Genomic DNA, 18,336 nt, shown 5'->3' with positions numbered 1-18,336 from the left:
TCTTTTCCAAGCCTCTGACTTCATAGATGAAGAAACTCTGGCCCACAGTGTTGCTCAATATCTTACAGGGAAGTGGCAGCTAGGTGGTGTAGTGGATAGAGCACCGGTCCTGGAGTCAAGAGGACCTGAGTTCAAATCTGACCGCAGACACATAATACTTCCTAGCTGTGTGACTCTGGGCAAGTCACTTAACCCCAATTGCCTCACTTAAAAAAAAAAAATCTCATATCTTATGGGTAAAGGGAAAAGAGCCACTCTTAACCTTTACACATATATATCATTTTCCTCGCCTATAAAATGATAATAAAACCTGCCTTAACTACCAGATAGGGCTGTTGTTAGGACCAAATATTGAGAAGATATGGGTGAAAACACTTGAATAATGGAAAAATGCTATATAAACATAAATTGTCATCACCTGTCATGGTAGAGTCCACTATGTAGAAATTTAACAGTGATTAAATAATTAATTTCAAAAGAAATAAATCTGATTTTAAGAGTACTTTTCAGCTTCATCATGTTTGACTATAATGAACTAATCTTCCCATGTGTAAATGAGTGTAACTCTTGTTTTTAAACATATGGAACCAGAAGCCAAGAGGCCAGAGGGCACCCCCATGGTGATGTAAGAGAATCTACTTTCATCACTTTCCATTTCATACTCATCAGGAGTTGGGTTGAAATAAAGTGACATTTGTTCAGAGCATTCTACGTGCTAGGAATCTTTGTCCAGCTTGGAAGCCAGGCTGAAAGGAAGAATGTGAGTTTCTAAGGAGTCGAATACAGAAAGTGTGATGCATTTTTTAGAGCACTGAAGTTTGCTCGACCAGCAGGGAAAGAAGGATCTTGCAAAGTAGTAGCCTGTTCCACATCAACAGCCACCACAAGGTGAATGGGGTGATACTATAAAAAGAGAGGAAATAAATTCTCTTCTCAGAATCCTGCTTTAGAAGAAGCTCTTTAGAGAACATTTAATAGGATGAGATAAGTATAATACTGGTCTTGCAATGGACAAGTGTCAGCAGTTCGAACGAATCTTTAATGATTATAGAAAATGGGCAAGGACACCAATCAACAACTTGGTTGTAGGGAAACCTGAAACCATGAGACTAGCCTTTTAATAGATAGGCACAGATTAGAATTGAATGGAATTGTGTTCAACAGATTTTTTTTATTAGGGACTTACTATGCTCAAGGTTCAGGGCTGGGTTTGGAGCATACAAAGACCCTGTGGGGTATCGGGTCAGGAAACACATTTGTCCATATCCCATCTCTAAACTTACTAGCAGAATGACCATGGGCAAATCATCTAATCTCTCTAAGCCTCAGTTTCCTCATCTGCATAATTGGGATAATAAAAACCATAATACCTCACAAGACTGTTGCGAGGATCAAATTAGGCAGTGAAGCAGTGGGGGACCTGGAATCAGGAAGATCTGAGTTCAAATGCTACCTCAGACACTTACTAGCTTTGTGACCTTAGGCAAGGTACTTAACATCTGTTGGTTTCAGTTTCCTCAACTATAAAATGAGGATAATAACATCATCTACCTTCCAGGGTTAATGTGAGGATCAAATGAGATAATATCTGTAATGTGTTTAGCACAGTGCCTAGTGCATAGAGGGTGCGTAATAAATGTTTGGTCCCTTCTCCCCTTCCCAATGATTGCAAAGTGCTTTGCGAATTTTAAAGTACTATATAAACATCAACTATTTTAGTATTAACAGAGTTTATGTCGAGGAAGGCCTATACAAATGGTTAATGATATAAGGAAGAGTGAGATAAAGGCAAAGAGAAGGCTGGCAAAGGCCTATGAGAAAATTAAGGAAGGAGAGATGAAACAGGCAAACCATCTTGCTTCCTTGCTTTCCTGATTAAAATGAGACACACAAATCAGCTCACTTCAAGCACTCTTTAGAGCAGCTTCCAAAACGCCATTATCTGAGCCAGTCCGGCTTCTCTCTGAGCTGGGCACAAGGACAGCTTTAGCTTTTCCAGCCCCTTCCTGGAGGTCTTCCAAGCAAGTTGAATGAAAACTAATCAATCAACAAGCATTTATTGTATCAACTTTGTTGGTCAAAGGGGCTACAAAAATAAATCAAAAATAAAACTGTCCCTGGCCAAGGACCTTACTTTTTTGAGGGGGGAAAAAAGACCAATGTACACGTGTAACTAAATACAAAGCATTCAATCTGTGGTAACAATACATTGTTGTTTGTCATTCAGTCTGTTTTCAGATGTGTCCAACTCCTCGTGACTACATTTGGGATTTTCTTGGCAAAGATACTGGAGTGATTTGCCATTTCCTTCTCTAGCTCATTTTACAGACAAGTAAACTGAGGCAAACAGGATTAAACTGAATTTCCTAGGATCACACAGCTAGTAAGTGTCTGAGGACAGATTTGAACTCAGGAAGATGAGTCTTCCTGACTGTAGGCCCAGCATTCTATCCACTGGGCCACCTAGCTGCCCAATAACATATATACATATAAGCAAATTAAAATGTGTATCAAAGATAAATACAAAGTAATTTCTGGGGTGGGAGTGGGAATAGTAAAGACCAAATATGGAAGGAGGAACTTAAGTTGAGCTTTGAAGGAACCCAGGCTCTGTAAAAGACGGAGACAAGGAAGGAGGGCAGTCGTTATATGTGATAGAAAAGTAGGAACATGAAATGTTGTATAAAGAGATCACAAGTAGGCCAGTTTGGCCAGAATGTAAAGTATACAAAGAGAAGCAATATATGATGAGACTGAAAAATTAAACCTGAACATACTCCAAAGAGGTCAAAGACAGAGGTGGAAAATCTCATATGAATAAAAATATTTCTAGCAGTACTTTTTGTTCCAGATGAAGAAACTGAGGCAGGCAGAGGTTAAGTGACTTGCTGGGGGTCAACCAGCTAGTAAATGTCTGAGGTCAAAGTTGAACTCAGGGTTTCCTTACTCCAGGGCTAGCAGTCTATCCACTGAGCCACCTAGCTGCCTCTAATTTATATAATGACCACAACAATGTAAAGAAAAACAACTTTAAAATACTTCTTAACTCCGATTCAGAAGACTGACGACGAAGCATTATTCTTTCTCCTTTCTTGGCAGACTGGTGATAGATTAGCGGTACAGAGCGAGATATAAATTTTCAGATGTGGCCAATGTGTTGACTCGTTTTATTTGACTACACTTATTCGTTACAAGGGAAAGCTTTTATTGGGGGATGAGGGAGAGTTAGTAGGAAATAATACAGAAACAAAAAAACAAAACAGTATAAAAAAATTTTTAAAAACCGCATGAAAGAAAACAGGAAGAAGTTCAGAGTGTGACATAAACACAGTAATTTTATTACTATTTTGTTAAATTTAATATACACTTAAAAAAATAAAATGTATACAATAGAAGTTCACCATTTCACACACAGTCCTTGTTTTGTGCTTTGTATAAGGCTAGGGTTTATTAAATAAATCAATCAAGCTGCCCCATCCTCATTTAAAAGTAAGTGATAAGATGCTCCTGATACCTTAATGAGGTGTGAATAGGTCTCAATAAACCAATCAATCAAATATTTTAAATTAAGTGTATAAATGTCCTTGGATGAACTGGAATGACCTTGACAAGCAGAGTGTTTGACTGAGGAAACTTAGTCATGTCCTAAGGATTGTCTATAAAACAGAAAACTAATTCAAAATTCATTCATCCAAGTAAAGAAAGCAAACAGAAATCAGAGAAGTTATGTGGATTAGAATACACCAAATGATACATTAGGTTGAACAAGTTCTACATAGCTGAAAGCAAAGTAAGATCTCAGCTCAAATCAAGAGAAAGGGTCCTGATCTCAGGCAAGAGAAGATCCTTTTTGGGGAGCATCCTGGAAGGCAAAGTGGGAAGCAGAAACATGTTAAACAGCTGACTTCCCCTACATGTCTATAGCTTCCAAAGAATTTTTCTTCTCCCCGGAGTGACTTCTGGAGTCTCTCCCCAAAAATATCTGGAACCAACTCTGTAAGTCCATTACCCAGGTACATAACTTCAAACTCAGCATTCTTTTTCTGTTATTCAGGAATCACATCCTCCCTCATAAGTATTATACAATTGTCCCTCCCCTATCTTCCTTGGGGATGAGCCAAGTTCCAGTTGTATATTAGAATGTTTGGATTTGTTGATGATTGTTAAATCAAAATCAAAATTAAAAAAATTTAAGGAAGGTACACTAGAGCAAGGTTGTAAAAGTCATCATATGCCTGAAGAGTTCGTGTTTGATCCTAAAGATAAGTAGAGAGCCACTACAGCTTTTTTGGAGTAGAAATGCAATATAGTCAGACCAGTGCTTTAGGAATGTCACTTTGACAGCTGTGTGAAGGACAAACTGGAGAGGAGAGAGACTTGAAGTAACGTGACCAATTAGGAGACTATTGCAATAATCCAGGTGAGAGCTGATGAGGACATGAAATAGGATGGTGGCCACATGAGTGGAGAGAAGGGGGCTCATGCAGATGTGGTAAAAAAAGATGGATTCTGCAAGATTTGACAACGAATGGGTATGGGGAGGAAGAGGAGGAGTTACTGAAAGTGAAGAGACAAGAATGATATAATATCATTATATTATGTGATATTAAGAATGACATAATATATTGTAATGTTATATATTATATGTAACTATATAATTGTATGTGTATGTGTGTATATATGTGTGTGTATGTGTGTATTTTATATATATATATACATACATATCGTCAAGGAAGTGAATCTTGGTTACTGGAAGCATGGTGATATTTTCAGCAAAAATAGGGAAGTAGGGAAGAGGTTTTGGGGGACAGATAATGAGCTCTGTTTTAGGCAAGTTGAGTTTGAGATGTTTGTGGGATAATTGATGATTTGGGACTGGAGATGAAGAGAGAGATGACTGATTTTCAGGGATGTTATAGAGCGGTGTGGATATGGGTTGGATTAGACAGTTTCTGAGGTCCCTTCTAACTCTGGGATTGGACTATATGGTCTTCGAGAACACTTCCGAGCCTGTTTTCTGAGGTTCTATGATTCTGTGGATTGAGTTTTATAGGGCTGCTTGATTTTGGCTAGGGCTAAGAAACCCAAAGGAATTCCAGATTTTGTTACCTCTGCCAGGAAGTGTCAGGTTGGCAGAGAATCACTCACACCCTCCAGTGAAGGGAAGTTTGCCCGAATAGACAGAGACAGTGTGTTCTTCTCTCTGATCTTACCCCACCCTCTCTCACTGAAGTAGGCTTGAGGGTAGGAATATAGCTATAGTTGTCTGGCGTGAGTTGGGGGCCAACATGCCACCAAAAGCTAAACAGATCTGCTCTGTAGGCCGAAATGTTATCTGCTAAAAAATCCATGTGCTCTCTACAGCTTTTCCTAAACTGTACCAACTGATTTATATTGGAATGAGTTGTGAAACAGTTGGTAGTTCCTGATAAGCAAATCAAAATTGTCTAACAGTAGCTGCCTTTTATGTGCAAGGTGAGAGAGTACATAACGTAAGGTCAAAAGCTAGATTTGGAGCCAGGAATAATTGGGTTCAAATTCTGTCTCTGATGCTTACTAGCTTTGTGACTCAAGGTATGTCACTTAGCCCCTCTAAGCCTCAGATTACTCTCATAAGATAATATGCTATAGATAAAATGGTATAGATATGTTACAGCATGCCTCAGTGAAGGTAGAGTTCCCATACCAATGAGATCTTTGACATATTGACATGTATGGAAGGCAGTATTGAAGACACAAAGATCAAGAGTGGGAAATGGTCCCTGCCCTCAAGAAGGTTACAGTCTAGTAGAGTAACATATGGAAGATAAAATTTTCTCAATGATGATGAATCATGTAAAGAATTTATAATAATGCCTTTCTACCATTTGCTTAAGAGCTCTATAAGCCATTAAAGTCAGGATGCTAGTGGAGATAATAATAACTCTCATATTTATATAATACATTGAGGTTTCCAAAGGCATTTTCCTCACAATAATCCTGCAAGGTAGGTAGTATACATCATTCCCTTTTTGTTGTTGTTGTTGTTGTTGTTCAGTCATATTTGACTCTTCATGACCCCATTTGGGTTTTCTTGGCAAAGATACTGGAATGGTTTGCCATTTCCTCCTCTAGCTTATTTTACAGATATGGAAACTGAGGCAAGCAGGGTTAAGTGACTTGCCCAGAGTCACACAGCTAATAAGTATCTGTGCCATATTTGAACGCAGGAAAATGAGTCTTCCTGACTTCAGACCCAGCATTCTACCCACTGTGCCACCTAGCTGCTCTAGTCCCATATTACAGAAGAGGAAAACCAATTTTCAGAGAAGTGAAATGTCATGGTTCAAACCACCAATAAAGCCTCAGAGGCAGGATTCAAACCAAAGTCCTTGAGTCCTGGCTCTTTTAGATGTACTGTTACTGTCTCCTGTTGACTTTTTTAATGTGTAATTTCAGCAAGCCTAAAAGCAAAGATGTCCTGGAGAAACGATAACATAAATTCCCTATCCTTTGCCTTCCATTCTTTAACCTGGCAGTCTTCCCTTAGAATAATACCACTTTCTAATACCTTCTAATACCATTCGTAGGCCACAGTGATGATAGATCTTCCACTCATCATAGGTAGTAATTTTTTCCTAAATGACCACTGTGTGCAGAAAAGGAAGAAGGAGAGGACAATCCCTTATCTAACTCGATAGAACTGGTCGAGCTAGGCTATAGATGTGAAGGGCATGAAGGCTATGAGGGCACTAAATGGCTCACAGACAGCTGAGGTTGATGAAATAATGACATCCATGCTGCCGACCAGTTCAATCACAGACTTCAAGCCGTGCAAATTAAGTCTACTCTGCATGGACTTTGTGGAAGTGCTTCCTCAGAACTCTTTTTTTTTCCCCTGGCTAGGCAATGAGATTAAGTGACTTGCCCAGGGTCACATAGCTAGTAAGTGTTATGTGTCTGAGGTCAGATTTGAACTCAGGTCCTCCTGACTCCAGAGTCAGTGCTCTATCCACTGTGTCACCCAGCTGCCCCTCTCAGAACTCTTAATGAAGAATTAGACATATACAAGTCTCTGCATTATTTTTCATGGGTTCCTCACTGTAGAGCTGGAAGAGACCTCAGAATTTATTTACTCTATGCCCCTCCCATTTTACAGATGAGAAAACTTAGGCCAGGGAGAATAAGTAACTTGCCCAAGCTCACATATAGGTAGTAAGTATTAGAGACATAATTTGAACTCAGATCTTCTGGTTCCAGAGCCAGAATGCTTTCCACTATGCCATCCTGCCTTTTTCCTTCTTGCTTTTACTGTGGTTAGTCAGTTCTCTTCCCATCTGGCCTCTCCACTCCTGGCATGCTCCCTAGCCAGAGGCATCATTCTATTGGATGTCAGTAATACTTAGCAAGTGCTTAGAGAAAAACAATCTCCTCTCTGAGAGAGAAGACAGAGAGATGCCTGACTTGGCATGCTCCGAGGGCCTCAGGTTCTGTCTGAGCTTTAAATCCAGTCCAGAGCTTCCCACAGACTCCCAGCCATCATGAAAATCAGCACACATCACAAATGTAAATATCCTTTCTGCAGACCAATGTATTAAATCACTGAGGCTTTAAGCTGAATGCGGAGTTATTATGCAGTGTCTCTGGCAGCCTCCTCTTTCCCCCCTTCCTCTTACCTTCCTTTACTGATGTTCCTCCAAAAAATCTTTTGAATCTGTTATGAAAGTTACAATCTCCAGAACCAACCCAGGGAGCACATTCCTTTATCTATTTCAACAGACCTTCCAGAACATAGGAGGGGGCGGGTTTTTTTTTTCCTGCTCTCCCCCTGACCTAGACATTTTTTAATTTTTCCAAGACCAGCATTTGTGTGTCCATTCTTTGGGAATGCCTGGAGTTTGTCCCAACACCATATGTCTCCACCAGCAGCCTGTTTTGGAACCTTCCATAAAATGAGATTTGTTTCACGCAGCTTTCACTGAAGAAATGTGTGAAAAATGGGGGCAGAGGGAAAGAGGAAGAGAATGACCCTTTAGCAGAAGTCACCCATTGACCTCCCTGCTTTATGCTCTCCACTAGCCTGACAAATTTTTCAGCCAAGTCAGACACTTTCCAGAAGAGACTTGTTTTCTTTGAAATGGGGCCTTGAAGATTTCAAATCTCAGGAACTGAATTATCTCTTTCAGAGATAATTCCTATAGGGAGGACTGAGTGATACATTGCCTAAAAAAATCTTTCCTGGGGATTTGAATCCAGCCGTGACATCTTCCCTTGGGTGACCCAGCCCAGCACAGATCCACATTAGATCCATTTTATCATGGTCCCTCTTGACTCCTGTCTTACTAGAGCAGTGAGCCTCTATTCAAGAGAGAATCTGGGTTAAGCTCAAGATACGTTGATGGGACTGAGTTAGGGCTCCCACTTCAACCCAATGCCCTAGGAGACTAGGGTTCTAGGCTTAGCATTGCCACTAGCCAGCCTTGAGACCAGGGACAAGGGACTGTCTTCTGCACCTAAGTTTCTTTTTCTGCAAATGAAGGCGTTGAGCCAGATGACTTCTTTCTGACACATAGAATTTTGCAAATTAAGTTAGAGCAAATAAGCATTTATCAGGTGGTTATTATTTGTACAGTACCATACTAGAGGTTTCACAGTCCTGTTTCTCACTTCTTGTCAACCTGCCTATTGCTAAACTACTGAACTCATAGGGTAATTGAGAGAAAAGCCCTTTTGCTTGGACTCAGTAAAAGCCCATTTCTCTATTCTTGGTCATCACATCCACAAATTCAGGGTGTTGGACTGGAAGATCTCTGAGTATTCTAAGTCCTATATGATCTTCAATCTTCATCTTTCCAGTAGAATGTAAAGAATGTAACTGGGGCAGCTAGGTGGCGCAGTGGATAGAGCACCAGCCCTGAAGTCAGGAGGACCTGAATTCAAATCCAGCCTCAGACCAAACACTTGACACTTACTAGCTGAGTGACCCTGGGCAAGTCACTTAACCCCAATTGCTTAAAGAGAAAAAAAAACTGCAAAAAAAAAATATATAACTGATCTCCTTGGGATCAGGACTATTTTTTGTTTGGACTTTGTATTTGGTGTTTTGCACATAGTAGGTACCTAACAAACACTCTTTGAACTGAACTGAATGGAATTGTAAGTCTTAAAATACTTAAATATACCTTAAAATACTACAGAAATGTGGGCTGTTATTGTCTTTGCCCTTATTCTACATGAGCATAGAAAGGTCAAGTGCCTTCTCTGAGAGCACAAGCAAGTCTGTGACAGAGCCAGTAGAAAGCTGTCTGCTTTCTAGGACAAGGCATTTAAGTACCCTGAGCAAGTTTTGAAAAATGTGCCCCCTGTGTGTTACTGTCCCAACACTAAGTCTTTGAGCTTTCTCTGTAAAACAAGCAACTTGACATCACAAAACAGAGGCCTGCACACAACAGGGAGTGGAATTATCTGTAATAGAAAATACACAAATGCATCAAAAATAAGTAACCCCCATCAGAGAATCAAGAGTCACATCTCCTACAACATGTGAAGCTTCATATCACAGAGCCCATCCTTCAGGTGACTGCCCATCCTCCTGGGATGGAGTAGGTGTTACAAGGAAAACCTGAAAATAGCCCTGCTGGCACCCCCTGAAACTTGCACCCTTGGCAGCTTCCCACCTTGCCTACTCCTTGTATCAGCTCTGGCTCTGTCTAAGCCGTCGTGTTGCCTCTCATCAACATCGTCTCTTCCAAGGGCCTTGTGCTCATTCCAAGCTTTGAAATAAAGGACAAAACTCACATTTCTGCCAGACAGATTGTATCCAGGCTCCTCTGGAGGAGTAGCTAGCAGTCCCGGAGTGTGGTTTTGTATTTAAAGCGGCTGGATACCCAGAAAGAATCTAAAGTCCATCAAACTATTTCACATGTCAGAGCCTATTCCAGGTCTTGAAATTGGGCCATGGAGGCCAGAGGCTTCTAACCAGAGAGCTACATTCCTACTAAGGCAACGGCATCCTGTGCTAGGCAGGAAACAAATGGAAGATTGGGGAGCTTAGAGTTGTGGCTTTGTAAAGATGGCCCAGGAGGAGTAAGAGCCAAATGGCAGAGAGAAGCCTGTCCTCTATAATTACCTGCCCAGAGACCTAAGCCTTTCTGAGGGATCGCTTTTGCAGAGCCTCTGTAAAGGAAGTGTAGAAATTGCTTCTTTATTTCACGTCATTTCTTTTTAAGGACCTTGGCTATTTTTAGAGGCCCCTTTGGCTTGCCAGCTGCTTTTGACTCTGCAAGAAAAGTTGAATGAAGACGACTTTTCCATCTGCATTGTTTGCTGTTTCCTGGTTCCATTGCCATTCTCATACTTCCGTGGCCGTATAGTTGGTATTCCACACACAGGTCTGTTCACAGCTCTCCCTTTAGACAGTTGGCAAGGATGTGCTGAGCTTTACGGGAATGAAAGGGAGAGAGCAAGAGAACGCCAATCAAAGACAACATGAAATGACTGATTATTTTATTTTATTTTTCTGGGTGAAGGCCTAATTTTTTTAATGATGAAATAACTTGGAGGGGAGGTAAAGTCTGCGTCCAAGAAGCTGAGCTGAGAGATCTGTCCTTCCCTTGGTATCTGGGTCCCCTATGGAGAAAACAGATTCTGTTCCTAAGAGGAAACATATTTGAAATCCTGCAGTGGTAGCCGGTCCAAGAGTACAGTTCTGAGAAGGACAGAACAAGTTTCATGTCTCACCCACCCCAACTCCAATCAGCTCTTTTTGTATCTGCTAGGCAGCTAAATGTCACTGCCACCACTTCAGGCCTTCTCTTCAGGGCTGACTTTTTCCCAGTGTTTGCCTTTTTTTTTTTTTTTTAACTGAGCTTTCACTATCATTCCCATTACCTTTTTAGAACCGAATGAGATTGCGGGGTGGTAGAAAATATATCAGGTTTGAAGCTAGAGGACCTGGGGGAAATCACTTAAGAACTCTATGGCTCAGTTTCCCCCTTTATAAAATGAGGGGGCCATACTAGATGGCCTTTAAGATTCCTTCAAGGAGCAGCTAGGTGGCGCAGTGGATAGAGCATCAGCCCTAGAATCAGGAATACCTGAGTTCAAATCCAGCCTCAGATACTTGACACTTACTAGCTATGTGACCCTGGGAAAGTCACTTAACCCCAATTCCTAGCAAAAAAAGCCAAAAAAAAAAAAAAAAGACTCCTTCAAGTTCAATAGCTAGGAGCCTATGAACTGAACCCTATTTCTTTCTCATAGAGAAAAGATTCTTGATATGGAGAAACTATATTAAAAATGGCCTCTCTAGGATGCCAAATTCTATAGCTCTATTAAGCTACAGAAGAAAAGGAGAAAAGTCAGGGTGGTTTTTCTCTCTCTGCTATGATGCTGTCTTCTTGTTCATGATCCAGTGAGGTCGACAAAAAACTGACTCAAAGGTCACTTTTCTAGGTTCAAGAGCTTCTTTTGAATTGGGGGAGGGGCAGGAAAGTAGACATTTAGGTAGATAGTGTGAGCATCCTGTTTTGGTGTTCATATAGGGTCCTGCTGGGTTGAAATGTTGAAAAGGAAGTCACCTCCCTGATATATTGTTACTTTCTAGACCAGGCCCCTTCTGGCTTAGATAATTAATAGATGACATACAGATGAGGAGCTTAATGAATAAAAATCCATATTTATGAAAAATATAAATTGCATGTGTTTGCAAATGTAGGGAAGGGGGCATACCCTGGTAGGTGATAGCTAGGTGGCGCAGTGGGTAGAGCACCAGCCCTGAAGTCAGGAGAACCTGAGTTCAAATCCAGTCTCAGACCAAACACTTGACACTTACTAGCTGAGTGACCCTGGGCAAGTCACTTAACCCCAGTTGCCAAAAAAAAAAAAAGATTTACTATAGAATTCTTTATTAAATTGTGAACATTACTACAGATTTAAAACATGCTTTGATTTATAAAATTCTATCTACGCATAAAGACATTATAGTACAGTGAAAGGAGTACTGGATTTGGAGTCAGAGGACCTGGGTTCAAAGAACGTCTCTGTCACTACTCCTTGTACAGCCTTGGGCAAGTCACTCCAGCACTACAGCCCTCCTTTTCCTCATCTATAAAATTACAGAATGTGTGGGGATACATGGAGATTTTGGATAGGACGAATCTCTAAGATCTTTCAGCTCTGAATTTTATTTGTTGTTCAGTCGTTTCAGTCACATCCTACTCTTCATGACTCCATTTGGAGTTTTCCTGGCAGAGAAACTGGAGTGGTTTGCCATTTCCTTCTCCAGCTCATTTCATAGATGAGGAAACTTAGGCAAACAGGGTTAAGTGACTTGTCCAAGTACACACAGCTAACAAGTGTCTGAAGTCAGATTTGAACTCAGGAAAATGAGTCTTCTTAACTCCAGGTCCAGTGCTCTATCCACTGCGCCGTCTAGCTGCCCTCTGAATTTTGTGCTCCTACACTTTTCTTAGGAAGATGTCTTTAAGTCAGGAAGCTGTATATAGTGTGTAGTGTATACAGTGTATAGTGTATGTGTATAGTGTATAGAGTATAGTGTATAGAGAGCTGGCCTTTGAGTTAAGAAGATGTGGGTTTAAGTCCTGCCTGTGACACATACTAACTCCGGAACACATTAGTTCTCAGTACCCCAGGCGTCTAAAGACTCTAAGTCACAGAGCACAATTCTGTCACAGCAATCTACATTGGTAGAGGGAGTTTCCTTACTGAGAGCTCTCTATACCAATGAAATATCAACCCCGGCCCAAAAAAATTTAATAAGAAAGCCAGGTAGACTTAAATCTACTGCCTTGAGTCTGGTTTTGTTGGGAAGCTTGTGCTTCCATTGAATTTAAAAAGCTGAAAACCCCATCCTCTGAAAATAATATCTTTTTAGAGGCAGGTGGTGGTACAGTGGATAGAGCACTGAAGTCAGGAAGACCTGAGTTCAAATGTGACCTCATACACTTACTAGCTGTGTAACTCTAAACAAGTCACTTTCCCTCTCTGTACCTCAGTTTCCTCAACTGTAAAATGGAGATCATAATATCACCTACCTCCCAGGGTCACTGTTAGGATCAAATGAAATAATATTCGTAAGGTGCTTAGCATAGTGCCTTGTACATAGTAATAAATACTTAATGAATACATGTTCCCTCCCCTATGGAGGAAGGTATATTTGTAGGCCAGTTTTCTCTACCACTGTACAATTCTTATTTTTTGGAGGCAATTGGAGTTAAGTGGCTTGCCCACTTAATATATATATATATATACCAATATATTTATATATAATATATAAATTATAGATATATGTTTCATGAAAAATTTGCCAGGATGAGAAGAAGTTGTTTAAATTCACTAGTTGTCTGCATGAAAGTTCAAGTAGGTGGTAGAAGACTTATCAACCTTATTAAGAGCTGTCTTGATTTTTTTCTCAATCCCATTGTTTCAAAAAGTAACACTAATGACTTCAAAAATCTAAAGGACAGGGAAATGCCCAAAAGACAGAATGATGAGGAATGGTTATGGGGGAGGAGGAGTAGTTTAAATAAGATGAAAGAAAATAATTGCAAATTAGCATCATCAGAATGATCAGGCAGCATAGTGTGCAGTGAATAGAGAGCTGGTCTCAGAACTAGGAAAACCTGGGTTCAGGTCCCACCTCTAAGCAACTCTCACTAAGGTATGGAGAAGGTACCAATCTACATTATCAGAGAGAGCGTCCTCACCTGGGAGTCCTGTATGAATACGACCTCACAGGCCTAGTCTGAATCCCTTCCTTCATTTTGTAAGTGGGGAAAGTCAAGCCTGGTGCTAGGCATATAGTAAGCATGAGTCATTCATCCGTTGGTGGGTTGTAAGTGTCTCTAGTGGAAGACACTAAACAATTAACCTTTTTGTACAGTTTTTAATAAATGTTTTTTGCCAAATACTCCTTTGGCTATGTTCTCCTCCCTGTCAGAATCCAAAAGCAATCAATCAGTCAACAAGTATTTCATGGGAAAGAACGCTGAATTTGGAATCTTAAAAACCTGGATTCAAATTCCAGCTCTCCTACTGACTACTTGTGTGACCTTAGAGAAGCCAAAGATTTAGGGCTGGGGGGCAGCTAGGTGGCGCGGTGGATAGAGCACCGGCCCTGTAGTCAGGAGGACCTGCGTTCAAATCCGGCCTCAGACCAAACGCTTGACACTTACTAACTGTGTGACCCTGGGCAAGTCACTTCACCCCAATTGCCTAAAACAAAACAAAGATTTAGGGCTGGAAGGAACTACAGAGGTCATCAAATCCAACCCCTCATTTTACAGGCAGGGAAACTGAGGCCTAAAGAGGTGAAGTGATTTGCCCAGAGTCACATAGCTAATAAACACTTGAGGCAGGATTCAAACCCATATCTCTCTGATTCCAGGTCCAGCGTTCACTACCTTCAGCTTCCCTTTGATCTTTGTACCCAGTCTTGTACTAGGTGCAATAGAAAATACATGAGAAATATAAGCCCATGAAGAGTTTACCATCTTGTTAAGGAAATAGGACATACAAGAGCCCAAGACTGTAAACTGTTAACTGTGCAGTATAAACAAGAAGCAAAGTAAGTGAAGAAACCAGCAGACTTACTGAAACAAGAAGGTGAGAAGAACAGATTCTTCTATGTTAGTTAACTGACTCTCGCCACTCCCAGATCGTCTTGTTGCGGTAGAAGGGCTTACGTAGCTATTCTGTTCAGGGTTACTGAAGATGCACAGGTCATACTGGAGAGTTCCATCGGAGAAGAAAACAACACACCACTCCAGTATCTTTGCCAAGAAAACCCCATGGATGGTAATAAAATGATAAAAGATATGACACCAGAAGATGAGCCCCTCAGGTCAAAGAGTGTCTGATATGCTACTGGGGAAGAGCAAAGGACAACTATAAGTAGCTCCAGCACTAATGAAGCCACTTGGCCAAAGCCCAAAGGAAGCTAATGGAAGCAGTGTCAGATTTTATATTCTTGGGCTCAAAGATCACTGCAGTGACAGTGACTGCAGCCATGACATTAAAAGACACTTGCTCCTTGGAAGAAAAGCTATGGCAAATCTAGACAGCATACTAAAAAGCAGAGCTATCACCTTGCCGACAAAGGTCCATACAGTCAAAGCTATAGTTTTTTTCAATAACAATGTATGGCTGTGAGAGTTGGACTATAAGGAAAGCTGAGCGCCACAGGATCAATACTTTCAAATGGTGGTGCTGGAAAAGACTTTTGAGAGTCCCTTGGACAGCAAGGAGATCAAATCAGTCAATACTTAAAGAAATAATTCAGGCTATTCACTGGAAGGTCAAATGCTGAAGCTTAAATGCTTTGGTTACATAATGAGAAGACAGAACTCATTGGAAAAGCCCCTGATGATGGGAAAGATTGAAGGCAGAAGGAAAAGGCAATGGCAGAGGATGAGATGGATAGATAGTGTCATTTAAACAATGAACATGAACGTGGACAGACTTTGGGAGATAGTAGAGGATAGAATGGCCTGCTAGGTGGCACAAAGGATAGAACATTGTTCCTGGAGTCAGGAAGCTTCATCTTCCTGAGTTCAAATCTGGCCTTAGACACTTAACTAGCTGTGTGCTCCTGGACAAGTCGATTAACTATTTGCCTCGGTTTCCTCATCTGTAAAATGAACTGGAGAAGGAAATGGCAAATCACTTCAGTATCTTTGTGGAGAAAACTCCCAAGTGGGGTCACAAAGAGGCAGACACAACTGAAAAATGACTGAACAGCAACAACAGAAGGGCCTGGAGTGCTAGTCCATAGGATCACAAAGAGTTGGATGCAACTGAAAAATGAGAGGGGATGGGGGCCCGAACTAGTGGAGAGAAGAGATCAGATAGGAGAGATGATGTGAGGTAGAAACAGAAAGATTTGGCAACTGATTGGCTATGTGGGGTGAGGGAGAGGGGGGAAACCAAAACAATGCCAAGGTTTGTAATCTTGATGGTGAAATATAGATGAGGAATGAGGCATCCCTTTGCAGACATGGCCAATGTACTGATTTGTTTACTAAACAGTACTTTGTTAAAAGGATAGGAGGTTCTAGTGCAGAGTGTGTGGGAAGAATCATTTGGAAAAAATAGCAATGTACATTTTTAAATTATCAACAAAACAGGAAGAAAGGATGGAAGGAAAGAAGGTAGGAAGAATGAAGGAAGGAGGCCTAGAGTTCTTTTGCATCCCCAAAGTCTGGACTCAGCTATAATAAATTCTATCTATTCTATCTATCCTTTTAACAAAGTACTGTTTAGTAAACAAAACAGCAACCAAGGCTACTGGCGCCCAAAGAAATCACTTGAGTCCTGGAAAAAAAACCCATAGAATACCTAAAATTTCTGTATTATTGGGTGTCACATCCTATTGATACAACCTAACTTTCACTGTAAGGCAACATTTGGAGTTCAAGGCTGATATCATTGTATAAATTCAGTGGAATGGAAAAGGGCGTCTATCTTCCTAGAAATGTTCAACTTAGTGGGGTGGAGAGAAGGGAAATTAAATTACTTAAACAAATTTGAAATGGCTACTTTTTTAAATCCTAGTGGCTCCATCCCACCCTCCATTCCTCTTCTCATTTCCTTTTTGATTTAGAGGTCTACTCTTCAAGTGGAGTGGAGTTTAATAAGAAACCTTCAGAACTGCTACTTATGTACGTATCATAAAAAGCTCTCCTTAATTGGTTTCATAGCCACCTCATAAAAAGGGGCCCTGCTCCCCTCACCTGAACCTGCTCAACAGACATAGCAGTATTTGTGGAATTTGACTGGTAGTTATTTCACTGAATGCTATGGAGCTCTAGACAGCTGAGTGCAGACTTGAAGAATATGAATATTTAATATCAGAATAGACCTATGACTCACAAGGTCGATAGAAGATAATGTCCAGAACAAGGGAAGCAAGAGCCCTGTTGTTCTCTGTCCAAGTCACCACATTTGAAGAAGGACATTGATAGGCTGGAGAGTGTCCAAAGAAGGCTAATTGAGATAGTGAGGAAACACGTCAACTTGACCAAGATTTGTTGACAGCACTAGGGATAGCAGACTGGAGAAGAGAAAAACGGAGATGCTCTGTCTTCAAATATTTTCAAGGTCATCCTGTGGGAGTTAGATTTGTTCTCTTTGACCTCTAGGGGCAGAATTAGAACCAATGGGTGGGAGTTGCAAAGAGGCAGACTTGGCTTATCTTTAGGAAAAATTTCCCAACGATTAGAGCTGTGTAAAAGTGAAGCAGATTTCCTTGGGAGATATCAATTTCCCATCACTCAAAGAGGATGGGGGTAGATCAAGTTGGAGCTATATGGTGATCATGGAAGAAAATCCTACTATTTGGACTAAATTACTTCACAGGCCTTTTAAAAACTTTAAGTCATGATTCTTTCATTCTTGCTACAAGCCTAATGTTTATAGTACTTGGATGGCACTTCCACTAAAAGTATCTGGAGATAACGAGATAATAAGCAGGTATTGTCAAAAGGAAACATTGGATGAAAGAAGGCTCACAGCCTATAAGTTGCCTCTGGATTTTTGTGTCTGTCATCCTCACTATCTGAGATGTCCTCAGGTCTCATCTCTGACAGAATGCCCATTACCTTGTTCAAATGCCTGAATAATGCCCACTTCCTCTATGAAGTCTTCCATGATTTGCTCTTCAAAGATAAATTATTTAATAGTGAACATTTATGTACAGTGCATAAGTCACTTCCACAAAAGACTTGGAAGCTCCTGTGTGGCAGAGATCATGTCTTATTATTTCTTTTCTGCCACCCATTGTGCCTAGCACAGTGCTAAGCACATAACCAAGCTCAAAAAATACTTGTGGAATTGAAATCAACTCTAAATTATTTGAATTAATAGAATGAGACAATTCAAATTGCAGGACACAAATCCCTTGCCTTGAGTCTTGGGAAGGATTTCTAGACTTACATTGGGAGGTATCTATCTTTCATATTCTGAGAATTCAAAACATTTTTGATGAGATAATGCATACAAAATTTTTTTCAGATCTCAAAGGGATATAGAAATGTGAACTAACCTAGAAACTACAAATTCACTGAGTGCAGAGACATTTACAGGGTTTTTGGGGGTTTTTTGGGTTTGTTTTTTTTTTTTGGTCTTTGTATCCCCTGCCTAGCAAATAGCAAGTGCTTAATGAATGCTTGTTAAAAAAAATGTAAAAAATAAAATCTCACCATAAAGTTCTGCCTTTGCCCAGGTGCTGACTAGCAGAGTCTGTGCTTTTTACTATGTTACTATAACTCAATGTTGCTACTCATAAAAATCACAGATTTTGAACTGGAAGGGACTTTTGGTGGCCCTCTAATTTTACAA

The 18,336-nt window shown here is 40.5% G+C and overlaps 1 protein-coding gene across 9 annotated transcripts in view; it reads right to left on the bottom strand.

Annotated features, from left to right (window-relative positions):
- Window positions 1-18,336, bottom strand: part of FGF1 (fibroblast growth factor 1) — a 157,143-nt gene that overhangs the window by 63,886 nt on the left and 74,921 nt on the right. Inside the window, exon 5 of one of the 9 annotated variants that reach the window (XM_027842017.1) lies at window positions 10,109-10,417. The exons of the other annotated variants lie outside the window; for them this stretch is intronic. The gene's annotated coding sequence lies outside the window, so the exon portion shown is untranslated. The remainder of the gene's footprint in view (window positions 1-10,108; window positions 10,418-18,336) is intronic. 9 annotated transcript variants of the gene reach the window in all.

The sequence above is a fragment of the Vombatus ursinus genome, unplaced genomic scaffold (genome assembly GCF_900497805.2).
Source record: "Vombatus ursinus unplaced genomic scaffold, bare-nosed wombat genome assembly UNPS02014863.1, whole genome shotgun sequence".
Classification (NCBI taxonomy): Eukaryota; Metazoa; Chordata; class Mammalia; order Diprotodontia; family Vombatidae; genus Vombatus; species Vombatus ursinus.
The sequence above is the reverse complement of the archived record's forward strand: the minus strand, read 5'-3'. Positions and strand labels throughout refer to the sequence as shown.